Source organism: Chrysemys picta, chromosome 7 (genome assembly GCF_011386835.1).
Source record: "Chrysemys picta bellii isolate R12L10 chromosome 7, ASM1138683v2, whole genome shotgun sequence".
Taxonomy (NCBI): domain Eukaryota; kingdom Metazoa; phylum Chordata; order Testudines; family Emydidae; genus Chrysemys; species Chrysemys picta.
The window spans coordinates 343,356-356,654 of record NC_088797.1 but is presented as its reverse complement, the minus strand read 5'-3'; the positions used below and the strand labels follow the sequence as shown (position 1 = coordinate 356,654).

The 13,299-nt window shown below is 45.9% G+C and overlaps 1 protein-coding gene across 3 annotated transcripts in view; it reads right to left on the bottom strand.

Moving 5' to 3' along the window:
• The window catches only part of SETD5 (SET domain containing 5), a 148,027-nt gene extending 135,075 nt beyond the window's left edge, over positions 1-12,952 (bottom strand). Inside the window, exon 1 of one of the 3 annotated variants that reach the window (XM_065552788.1) lies at positions 12,242-12,952. The gene's annotated coding sequence lies outside the window, so the exon portion shown is untranslated. Of the gene's footprint in view, positions 1-11,936; positions 12,202-12,241 lie in introns of those variants that run through there. The other 2 variants (XM_005296006.5, XM_005296005.5) reach the window with 2 other exon arrangements.
• Positions 12,953-13,299: the final 347 nt, after the last annotated feature.

The following is a 13,299-nucleotide window of genomic DNA, read 5'->3' as shown; positions in this document are numbered from 1 at the left end:
TATTAAGAGAAATGTTGCACTGCTTTAACTAAATGGATTTTAAAGCAATCTCTATAAACTGATGCAAAGTCCAACAGAGACATTTAAACCAGTTTAACCTTTGCTTAAATCAGTCTGGTAATTTGATAATTCACTGACAGAAGCTAAACCAGTTTAAGCATTGGCTAAACTACACCTCTATCCCGATATAACATGGCCCGATATAACATGAATTCGGATATAACGCGGTAAAGCAGCGCTGCGGCGGGGGCAGGGCTGCGCACTCCAGTGGATCAAAGCAAGTTCGATATTACGCGGTTTCACCTATAACGCAGTAAGATTTTTTGGCTCCCGAGGACGGCGTTATATCGAAGTAGAGGTGTAGTTTAAGTTGTCAATAAAGAGGGTTTTGACTGGCTTAGCTAAATAGATTTTAATTCTATTTAAACAGTGTGAATTTTCTCATATAAACAAGGCCTAAATCAAAAATTTTCACTTCTAATGACATCCTGCAGCAGCTCAGGTTACTCAAGGTACATTTTTATTTCTTAACCTCACACACTACCCTTGTCTAAAAGCCTCTTCCTAAAATCAAAGAGCATTTATGCTTGTTCTAAAAGAGATTGTCAATTTGTCATCACTTTTGGAATATACATCAAGGCCATTTTTTGGTTTGTCTGCCATCTTGCCCAAAAACTCTGATGGCATAATTCCTTCAGCATGTTGCACTGGTTCTCACACCCTGACAGTAAAGAGAAGTGAACCTATAAGTGCATGGAAAAAGGGAGTCAACCCTCAAACTCTTGCGTTAGAGCGACACCATTGAGTTTCAGATTTGATTCCTTTCCTGAGACTGATTAGCTCAAGTGAAATGGTCAGCAGCTGGTGGGATCTAGCTGAAAACTACAAGTACTCTACCCAGAGTACCTAGTGGTTTTATCTGCAGACAACATTCCCAATGTCAAAAGCCCTGAATCAGCAGTGGTCTCGAAGGTCATCTAATATGCAGCCACTTCCATGTCTTGTGAGTTATTCAAAAGACCCAATCTCTACGTGCAATGCCACTATAGCTGCAACCAGAGGCACTCAAACTAACAGCCCCGATTTAAAGATCAAGGGAGGGTAGTGGCAGGAAATATTCTGTGAGGGGGGCCAATGACGCTGGAATGCACTACCACTTCTTGGCATGCCAAAGACCAGATTGGTTAACTTTCCGGGGATGCTTTAATGCCCGTCTTTTTACCCACACACATTTAGGGAAGGGTCAGGAATATAGGGCTGTGAGATAGGGATTATAGTGCATGTTGGTTTTACTGTTAAGTATTATGGTGGTTTATGTGAGCAGTTATTTGGTAATTTATCTTTCTGCAGACTTTAATTGCCAGGTGAAGGTGTTTTAAACGGAACCGTAATCAAGGACCATACCAGACCTCCAGTAGCCAATTAGAATCCACCAAAAGGCAGTCCCATGTCAGCTTCTGGAGCCTCTCTGCTCAAATGTTTACAGCTCCTTTACTAATCTGTCCTATGCTCAAAGTACATTGGGAACTAATCTAGAAAAAATGACAGCCACCACTTTTCTAGCAGAGCCAACAAATGATAAACTTCATAAGTAAGTCAAGGGATCCTATCAACTTAAATTCCATGTCTGGAAATCTTGTACCTACTATACTTAACATGTCTATCGTTACTAAAAATGAAATTTAAAGGAAAAAAATATTTGTTTTTCCAGTGTCTTCCCTTTGTGTATTTAACAACATTTTGTGTTAGAGGTAGTTTCACTGTTCCCTTGAAAACTCAGGCAAAGTTTCTCTTGCTGAAAAGAGGAACAGAAAAAGAACACTCTTAGTACTCAATGGAATCGGTCACCTTCTGGTGGCACACTGCCAACCGAAGAAAGACCCAAGCCTCAGCTGAATCATTAGATGTCAAGATCTTGTAATCATAGCTGCTCAGTGCTGGAGTACACTAAACCCCCAAGGTAGCAAGAGCGTGCCAGATATACCACAATTCAGAGGCAAGCACTGTAAGTACTTCAGCAGCTAGGCCTTGCTGGTGCTAGCCCTGGTAGGTTCAAACAACCATTCAGACACATGGCTAAAGGAGCAGATACTTTCCTGGGGGAGCGGGAGGGGGCAGAAAAGGGATAGGTTGCAAATACCATAGGTGTAGAGGCTTAAACAGGTACACTTCAAAACGAGCCACAGTGGTTCTTGTGTGCGCCCCAAGGGCAGTCCAATCAAGGATTAGGGCGCTTGGGGCCCAGTGCCTGGGGGCCCTCTCCAGTTCAGTTTCTAGTCAAACCAATAGAAGCTTGCAGGTCTCCAGGCCAGACTCCGTGGTATTTCTCTCAACAGGTTCCCACTGCACTGGCTCCCTGCCCAAGTGCTACAGCTCACCGCCGAGTCCCATGCAGACCTGCACCCAGCTGTAATGCCCAGCAGTCCCAGCATGTTCCACAGGTGGCTCTATGCATAATTCCTGGAGTGCTTCTCAGCAGCTCCTAACTAACACGGCTGGCTCCTGCTTCCCAGACAGCTAGGGTGACCAGATCACAACACTGAAACATCAGGACACATTGGGTTGCCGTCAGCCCCGCCCACAGTCCACCTAGGCTCCACCCCCACTCTGACCCAGGTCCCGCCCCCTCCCCGCTCAGCCACCCCCCCACCACGCCCTTCCTTATCTCCCGGCCCCCTCCTGGCTTGCTGTGTCCTTCCTCAGTCCCCACACCCACCGCTCACCACCTCACCCCGCCCGCTTCTCCACCCTCCCCGCCCGCCACTCGCCCCTGGGGCACCAACTTCCCCTCTGCCAGGTGGGTGCTCACCCACCCCCCGCCTCTTCCTGCCCAAACATCCACCCTCGCTCCATCCTCTTCCCCCAAGTCCCCACCCCTGCCTCTTTTTCACCTCTTCTCCTCTCCCTCCTGGAAAGTGCTAAGTGCCGCCAAACAGCTGATAGGCAGCGAGAAGTGCTCGGAGGGGGGAGGAGCGGGGATGCAGCATACTCGTGGGAGGGGGGAGCTTGGCTGCAATTTTTCCCTGTGGGTGCTCCAACCCTGGAGCACCTCCCTCCCACTTGCCTCCTTACCTGAATATCGGGACAAATGGCGTCCTGATCGTACATTGATTGGGACGCGGGACAAAGGGTTAAATATCGGGCCACCCTGCAGACAGCTCACTCAAATCTTGGTTCAAGCCCTTCCTCCTACCCAGCCAGGGGAAAGAGCAGTGTAGTGGGGAGGGCGCTGATGGGGGAGTTGTGCTCCCCTGCTTATCAGAGTCATCACAAACCGCATTTTGCCATATGGTGCTGGATTGCAGCACTCAGGTTTTCCTATAGCACCCATGACCATAGAGTCTAACAGACAAGATCCTGTGAAGTGACAGCAGCTCTAGAGGTCATCTAACAGCAGACTGGATACCCCACGCACATACCAACAGCAGATCCAGCACCAAACTGAGAAGCTGCAACTTTTATGAGCAGATGGCAAACTGCAATCCAGATTATGATGATTAACTGGTGAGATTAGTGTGACATGGTTTATTTGGAGCTACCCTTGAAAGTTTTCCATAGGACTGCAGCAGTTAGTTCACCACCAAAATTGATTAGGTGCCTTTGCCTGTCATAATAGGTGACATCTATGCTCCACACTGCTGTTATAAAGCAGCAAGTGCACTTGCCGATCTTGCAGGCCATGTTTAAAGCTGTAAATAACTTAATTCCAGCCCAGGGTAATGCCTGAGTAACACAATATGGCCAAATGGCTGTGTTTATCTATAGAGACTACAAGTCCCAGCATGCAATAATAAGATGCCTGACTGGAGCACTGCATGCCAGGATCTGTAGTCTGGATAGGCCACCTCTCCACATTAAACACAAGCAGCTTCAATACACTATCATATACAAAAGTTAGAGGTGGGCCCCTAACAAATTTCCAATGCAGCTTCCTTGGGTTCAGCCATACTCTTATTTTACAGAAAAGTCCTTTCCAGCAAAGGTATCTAGAAGATATCTATAATCCTGACTTCTTACTAATTTATTTCTATGCATAAATGTGACTATATGATAGTAGAGCCCCAGTAATTCACAATTTTCTATAGTGCTTTGATATTTTACAATCAAAACAGAGATTATGACTGCAAAAGTCACTGTGAAATAAGGAATTAGCTAATTTCTGAGTAAAAAAGGGATAATCCATCACAAAATGTACTGTTTTATTTGAGAAGTATTTAGTTTTGTTTACCATACAGTATATTGTACTAAAGAATATTTTGTAATATATTTTACAGAAGTAATGAGACATCACTGCAGTTCCCTGCTATTAAGTCTTGTGAGAAACAGGGAGAGACTGCCTTATGTGTGCAAATTATGGGGTGTGCAGATCAGTAAAATTTTATATTTACTTTTTCTAAAAATATTTAAGAGGTTTTTCCATTTTAAAACTCAAGTTAATCAAGAATTTTTATTACACCACCATCTTGAGGCCCCAACTGACATTGAACCTCCATTGTGGGAGGCCCTGTAAATACACATAGTAACAGTCCCTGTCCTGAAGAGCTTACAACCTAAACACAGGACAAGCAAGGAGGAAGATAGGAAGCATTACCTCCATTTTACATGAGGAAGTCAAATGCAGACTGTTAGCCCAAAGTTACAAGGGAGACTGTGGCAGAGCCAAATAACCACACCACTTCAGCCCCAGTGAAGCACCCTAACCACATCCCCTGCACCCTTAGAATTCATAAATCTACAAAGATGCTTTGAATTGCACATGGGAAGCCAAGTGAATTCCAACCACATCCTACATCCTACTTAACTTGCCCATTTAAACATGTAACCTTTTCCTAAAGATATAGCTACGGTAAACTTTTTCTTTTATTTTTTAAGTATAGCAGAACGTAGTGGATCACACTTATTGCAATACTAAAAATTAATCTACAATCACATTATTGGAAACATTATTAAGTGCAACTTTACAGGATCTGAACTCAAAACCTTGAAAACAAAGTAGAAACTTATTCACTAAGCAGTGTCTTTGGTTAAAAGCCATAGTGATTTAAAGGCATACTTTGGTCATTACAGAACTCCGATACTGTTTCATTAATTTAAATGACAAAGTATTAAAAACAACATCACAAAGGGGAAGCAACACCACCATATTTAAGGTTGAGATGAGCTTACTGTTTAATATATGAACTGCAAGTTTAGTTCCAAAGGCATTCAAAATTTAATAAAATAGGTTTTGCTCATTCAACAAAAGAATAAGACATTTTCATACAATACATAAGGAACTCAAATGTCAAATTAATTTTTGCAACACTGGAAGTCTGTGCAAAAAAAAAAAAAAAAAAAAAGTAAAGAAAAACTCCAAGTTCCTCCTTAAACTTGATTTTGTCCTGTGGTATCAATAGATATGCTCTAGTTAAAAAGCACGGTTATATATGTGATTTCATATTCATTCTTTAGCAGAGACCTGCATACCAAATTGGTTCACTTTAAAAGACAAAAAAGGATTATCTTAGCACCAGCACTCCAAACTATTTCCTCTGCCACTGACATAACAGGTAAAATATTGCAATCCTGTTGATACCCAAGACAGAAGAGAACATCGCTCACTCTCCTTGAGTGGTATGAGCTCTGCAGGGTCAACGGGAATTAAGCTTGTTTGAACCAGTAAGTTAGCATAGCAGCCAAGACAAACAAAACATCAGTTCACAACGGGTAAAGTGGTGCCATTTTCAGTCACTCTTCTGACTATAAACACACTAAGGGTGATATGGGGTGTTCCATTCTAAACGCCTTTTCAATCCATAGTTTTCTTAAAATTCTTTAAGGGATAAAATTTCTCACAGATTTTCTCAACCCAAAAGATTTTGTTTTTAAGTGAGAAAAAAAGAATCAGTTCAGCTAGTTCGGAGTTAGGTGGGTAAACAACGTTTTACTTTTTAAGCTGCTTTTGTGTGTGTGAGTGAGAGAGAGAGTGAAATACCAGCTTTGTTCAAACATAGCCCTTCCAAGTAATAATAATAATGCCCATGTGTTATATTGGTTTTCATCCATAGATCTCAAAGCACTTCACAGACCTTAATGTACTTATTCTCTCAACACCCTGTGAGGTAGGGAAGCATCGTCATCTTCATTTTATAGCTGGGAAATGACAGCACAGAGACTAAGTGACTTGTCCAAGGTCACACAGGAAGATTTTAGAGAGCAGGGAAATGAATGCAGGTTTCCCAGTACCCTAACCACTGGACCATCCATCCCGCTCCAAGTTATGAACCACTAAATCTAAGTACTTAAGCTTAGAATTTCAGGATTTTTGTATATTTATGATTTCCAGAACAATGTTCACTAGAACTATAAGGTTCACAGCTGCAAATGTTAGTGATAAAGTTATGTACAAATTTCCAATGTAACTTGTTTTCACTTTCTGCAAATTTCTCCTTTGGAGGCTATACCTTTTCAATCTTGATCTCAGCCCTTATAAGAAGTTTTAAAAAAAATCCCTTTAGCCACTTTCAAAAGTAAAGGAAAATTATAACCCTACTCCAGTAACTGAAAATTGGCTGAACAAAAAAATCTCCAGACTTGCCACACAGTTCATCCTCCGAGAGGAAGAATGTATCTTTGATAATTACAGAAAAAAATTAGAAACTGGGAGCAGCTGAAAAATTGTTTCTTCAGTATGCTCAGTGGGAATTAGCTAAAATTTCAGCAGCTTAATAAGCCCCACCCCTTTGTAGCTCAGTGAGGAGGCCAGGCAAACTGCATAGTCTCCCTGCTCAGTAGGGACAGGAGCTGCTGCTAGGAAGACTTGCTGTAGGAATACTGGAAAAGTGCCACTGAAAGAGCAAATTCCTGCAAAACAGCAACTTCAGCAAGGAAAGGAGAAAACTGAAGACATGAAAAATTGTAGATTCCACAATTTCTAGGTGTCTAATTTTTGCTGCATTCCAGTTACCTGCAAATTCTAATTTCATTTTATAAAAGTTCCCTTTTCCCACTGTCAAGATACTTTCTGATGTAAACAGTGTCATTGTCATATTACCCCAGACCTGTACTATCTACAAATGAAATAACAAGCAGCAAAGGTGCTACAAACTAACTGCTGCCACATCCTATTCCTTTAAACGAAGCATGAACTTTAAAGTCTATATTAGCCTAATAATCATATGTAAAAGACCAAAAAATTAAATACAAAAGTTGTTAATGTAATATGTTTATTTAATGGTGAATAAGTGAAGACAGAACTGTTAAGGTTTTCATATTAATCTTCATTTGCCCATATCACATGTGTATTTATTTAAATATATATTCATTACTTGCTCACAATACGGATTATGTTATTACTATAAAAACCTTCATACTTGTATCCTGATTTGTATACTAAAAACTTATAACCTTAATATTTCATTAGCATATTTTACATATATTAAGTTACGCATTTAACAACTCAAAGAATGAGTCCAATGTGCATGCACAGGAGCAGAATAACTTTTTGTGAACCTTGACTTTTGAATTTCCTGAACTTTGTGCATTTGTTACGTTTGTATTACCACAGTGCCTTAAAGGAACACAGTTCAAGATATTTAAAATCCACATTTTTGTCTACTATCACATTAAAAAATTAAATATTTTTTAAAAAAGCTGACTTGCTGCATTTCTCTCAGCTGGGACACTAAAGACAGACAAGTCAGTCTGTCAATTTCATTTTCCGGTTATCATGCACTAAACCCCAGTATTTCAGCTACAGAAAGTGCAGGGGAATGTTTGTATTTTAAAAAAACCTGTTTCCACTGGAAATACTTGTATATTTCATGTAATATTTCTACTAATCTGAAATTTTCTAAGGGTTTGTTTTTAAAGAGCATAAACAGGGTGAAATCTGATCCAACAGTATCTCTTTAATATTGCACTAATGAGCTTTTTTCTAACTTAGCTTGAATGAAAACAATGCCTCTCAAAATGAAAGTTGGCTGCAAATGACAGCTAAGTATATGTAAAATGTGGTCATGCCATCTTGGACTGTAATCTCAGATATCATAAGCTAATCAGTATTACATTCAGGTCAGGACAACTCCAACAAATCCCAAGGTGGTCTAGAAAGTGTTGTCAGTTAGGTCTTCCCACTGAGTCAGCAGTGAATTAATGCCCCATTTATTGTGTTGGGGGCACTGCAAAATAAAGGCTGACTTGCAACTAGTGAAGATCCCTTCATACTTTTTACACGAGCAAGGAAGACAGACCTAGTGCCCTGGCGAAATTCTAAATCGGGTAATTACTGCTGTCCTGTTGTAGTGTACTATTAAATAACTGCCACGTTCCACCCACAAGGTGGCTGCATTTCAGTTGTACGTGTAGAGATTACTCTAAGTTTACTTTCTAAAATACTGTGGAATCTACATCTCAAATATAAGATGTTGTGCACCAATTATATTGTTTTGGAATAAGAAAATGATTCCTGAGCAAATTTATTACAAACATTAGTTCAGATAAAATGTACAGTTAATCAGAAAACTACAAACATACATGATATTTTATGAAAAAAGCCTAGTAGTTATATTTTGTTAGCACAAACCAGATGGGTGTTTGCAAAGACTATGACTGTTTTCAAACACTTGGGTACACTTGTTTTACATATTGCTTTATCATTTTGTTACATGAATTATGTATACAAATTTCAAGTTTTCAGATGTACTAATTTTTAAAATATATTTTTAATTGGGGATATATTTTTATCGCTTATTCAACATGGTACAGACAAGGTCCAACACAAGATGTATCTCAAAAAGTAGAGTAGTTAGATTTAAATAGTTTTTTAAAAGTCAATTATTTCTCCTAAAAAGGAAATCTCTATTAAAACCAATTAGACAGTCCACTGCAGTGTGGTGCCTGCCAGCTGCTCTTCACACAATACACAGTCGTGGCAAAAATGGCCCTTTGCCACAGATCCTGCAAATTGTTGCTAAATTAAACGTTGGAGGCAGAGTGACATGTTTGCAGAGGTGGCATTTGCCATATATTTCACTATCTACAGCAGGGAAAATGGCTCAGTAACCGAGGGAAAGTATTTCCTACATCTTTTGGTAGGCATCCAACTGCAGAAGAGGCTATATGCTTTACATTTTGCTGTGCGGGTACAGCAAAAGGGGGAAAGTTCTTTAGCCTGTGTTTTGTTGTTAGTTCCAAAGTTGAGCTGGGCCACTATTTTGACTGTTCTCTGCTCTGTGAATGGAAAATCCCCTCTCAGCAGCAGCAGGCTGGTGTCTGCAGCACACACCCACTGCACACAGCAGAAATTCCAGTCAATAAGGCAAATGGGGCCCAGCCGATGGAAGGGGAGGAAGGAGACATACGAACAATAAGGAAAGCATCTGGCTGTATGACTAACTGGAAAGGAGACTGGAGTCAGATGTAGATTGCAGTCCCAGATCCAAGGCTACAACTGTCTCTCTTGCTATAGGAAAAGAATATCAATTCTCACTGTCCTAATTTTGCATAGAGAGAGACAAGATGGGTGAGGTAATACCTTTTACTAGACAACTTTCAAGCTCCATCGAACTCTTCAGTTCTCTGGAGCACAAAAGCTTGTCTCTTATTGGACCAACTTCTGTTGGTGAAATAAAAGATATTACTTCACCCACCTTGTGTGTCTCATATCCTGGGACCAACACAGCTACAACAAAGTGGAAACTAGTTTTGAACAGAGTGGAAACAACTAAAAAAGCCAGCTCAGGGTTTCCAGCCCACATCCTAGTGCAATTCTATGAACCAAACAATGAAATCCAGCCTGTAGTTTTATCCATCTGGAGCAAGATTTACACACTTCTGCTTCAGAGCTGTGGATGCAAAAGCAAAGCCCTTTCTCCTAACAGGAACCAGCCATCTCCTAAGCACAGTACTAATGGAGGCTGCTCTGCTGTCCTTCCCTGGAGACAGCAGCCAACACTACTGAAGCTTCTCACGTAGCAACCAGAGCTCCCGAGCCAACTGCAGCTGCTGTCACTGCCTTGAACACTTACCCACAGGATCCACAGCAAAGCAACACCCTCCTTACTTCCTTCACCTTTGTGCTTCAAGCCAGAAGGCTGGAAACAAAATGACTTCCTGGGCCAGTTACAGAAAAATTCCTAGTACCTCCTTCATAGGTGAAAAGGGAAACTCCTACTCCCTATTAAGGAAATACTGAACTCTTTGTCTAGCCTTAGATTTTCGCTTTTAACAGCAGCACCTCCAAAGTGTCAATTTGGAATTAAAAAAAATAATAATGCTGCCAAAATCATGGTTTTTGCAACAATAGTCCCATCCCCCACAAGATAATATTAATTCACTCTCCTGCCCACAACCTCTGCCTGAGTGAACCTTAAACACACCAATTACATAATGGGACAGAGAGAGACTGCAGGAGGCCACTGCAAGGCCTGCAAAGAGCTATTATCTCCTTAAAGCATCATTGGCCTCTGCAGAGAGCTGGAAGAATCCCAATGGTATATTTTAATCACTGTACAATAAAATCCCAGGACCCCTCTGCACAACAGACTATCTGCTGCCTGTTGAGAATCCCCTTCATTACATCAATTTTCCCTGCTTAGAAGCACAAGGAACCACATCTCAGTTCCTTCCTTCTGTCAGGGAACAGGAACGTGAAGTTCTTCCCAGAGCCACTTTCCAGCTTAGAGAGCCAAGCCCAACATTTTACAAGACATATGACATACAACAAAGGAGCTCTGTTTGAACAGTAGGCCATTGGCATCCAAGGACGAGCTGCTGGAGACACAGGTGACCTTGTCACAGCTGTATGCTGTTAAAAACATGAACTGTGTTTTAGTTAGGTCCTGAGCCTAAACAGCCAGGTAGGGAGGCTGGGAATCCACCCAGCAGGAGAAACACGACAGACAACCAAATGCAGGAAAATCCGTGCTGCAGCCTCCAGCACAAGGCAAGAAAAGAGGAGAGGATTATTAGTGAGCACACTGTACAGGCACCATGAGAAAGCAGAAAATGCAGGTCAAACACCTCCTCCCCCATACCCTGAAGGGACCAGCAGCTCAGAGCTGACAGCAGGGACAGGAAAGGAAACAGCAGCCCAGAGCAAGCTGCTTCAAGACAGAGGGTGATCCTCTCATTCCTGTGAAGCAATAATCTTGGAGTGGAAGTGATTAGCACAAAAGGGGGCTTTCCCACAATAGTGACTTTCCCCTCTCCTCTCTACAAGCAGCGCAAAGGCAACTGACAAAGCTCCACTGTACCGACCACCACCCACACACAGACTTGCCTGGGAACCAAAACAAACTGAATTAATCAGAATCTAACTCTCTCTCTACCATGATAGCCACAACTCTGCCCTCCCAAGACAGGCAGATGCACACACTGAGGAGAAACGCCATGATTCCCTCTGGCAATTAGCTAGGAGTCCCCGTCCTCACCACCCCCAGAGCTGGGTAGTCCCCAATACCCTGGCTGGGGCTCCCATCTGTACAAACACCTCCCCACATCCAGACGAGACACTCCTCCCACTTGTTCCCCCACCCTCCTCGGGGCTTAGCCAGGGCTCCCCCCACGCATTCGTTTCCACCCCCCCAAGGGCGCGTGTCCCCCCCCGGGGCTCGGCCAGCCCCCGCCCCACTCGGTCCCCTCAGACTCGGATAGGGATCCCGCGGACACGTCCGCCCGCCCCCCCGGCTAGGCTGCGGGTCCCCCGCGGCCCTTCCCATCCCAGGCCCGGCTGCAAGGGCCCCGTGCGCCGTCCCCGCCTCGTCCTGCCCAGCGCCGAGTTCCTCTCGCGCAGTCCCCGGGGAACGGAGACCAGGCAGCGAGCGGCGGCGAGAGAGGCAGGTAGGGAGCGGCTGCAGCCGGCCGGCACCCGTGAGGTGCTGCCGGGGACGCAGGCCGCGGGCCCGTCACCCCGCGGGACGCCCCGGGGCTCCCTTCCCCCAGAGCCCGCCCCCTACCTGGCCGGCCCGTTGCCCGGGCCCCCGCGCGCCACTAGGCCCGGCTCGGCGCCACGGCGTTTCCTGGGCAGCAGACGGGACCGAGACCCTCTGCGGCGGCGGCAGCCTCGGCCCCTCCCCCTCAGCACCACTGGCTGCGCTTCTTCCACGGGCCTGGCGGAAACAGCACTGAGCGCACGGGGCGCCCCAGCGCTGGCGCCAGGGGCTATCCGGACACGCCCACTGCCTCTCCCCATTGGCTGCACCGTCGCCTGGCCCCACCCATTTCAACCATATACTGGCAGCAGCACCCCTTCGAGCCTCACCTATTCACACTTTCGATTGGCCCCTGATCGAGCAGGCCACGCCCATGTCCACATCACATTGGCTACAGTTGGCCCGCCCAGGCGCTCTCGCCACAGAGGCGGCTTCCTATTGGTGTCCCAAGCTGCCACTGCGAAGGGAGTAGTGACGTCAGAGAAGACGCGCGAGCGGCTTCCTTACGGCTAGTACAGGAGCCCCGCTGCAACTTCGAGGGCGGCTCCTATTGGCTATGGGGTGTATCAGGCCGTCTTGAAAAGATGCTCTGGTTGGTCGATCCTCCTGTCAGTTAGGGACAAATATCGGCGTTGTGCATGGAGTTAGCCGCTCTACGTGACCAGGGGCGGAGCCGGCCTATGATTGGTTCGGCGCCGCTTGCACCACGTGGGGGCGCCTCTCTGCTGGGGTGTAACTCCCGCCTCAGGACACGTGGCAGACAGAAGGGGTGGGGCTGCTTGCGAACCGGAGTCCAGGCGCTCGCAGGGCACGCGCACGCAGCCTCCCGCCCAGCCGGGGAAGGGGGGCCGCGCCACCCGAGGAATGCCCCCTGGGGGCTCCCGTAGGGCGCACGGCTGTGCCGGGCCTGGCGGCAGGTCACGCGCTGGTCTGCGGCGCCGCCGCGAGCCCGAGGCCCTGGGAGCCGCCCAGCGCTGCGGTGATGCAGCGGCCGAACTCACGTGACTGCTGCACTGAGAAACGCCCCCAGCCTCTCTCCCGGCTCGCGCGGAGACCCGGCCTCCCCGCCCCGGCCCAACGGCCAGACTGCCTCCCCTCGCCCAGTCAGCCCGGCCTCCCCGCCCCGCCCCGGCCCAACGGCCAGACTGCCTCCCCTCGCCCAGTCAGCCCGGCCTCCCCGCCCCGGGCCAACGGCCAGACTGGCTCCCCTCGCCCAGTCAGCCCGGCCTCCCCGCCCCGGCCCTCAGCCCCGGCCTCCCCTCGCCCAGTCAGCCCGGCCTCCCCGCCCCAACGGCCAGACTGCCTCCCCTCGCCCAGTCAGCCCGGCTCCCCGCCCCGGCCCAGCAGAGCCACCGGCCCAACGGCCAGACTGCCAAACCTCGCCCAG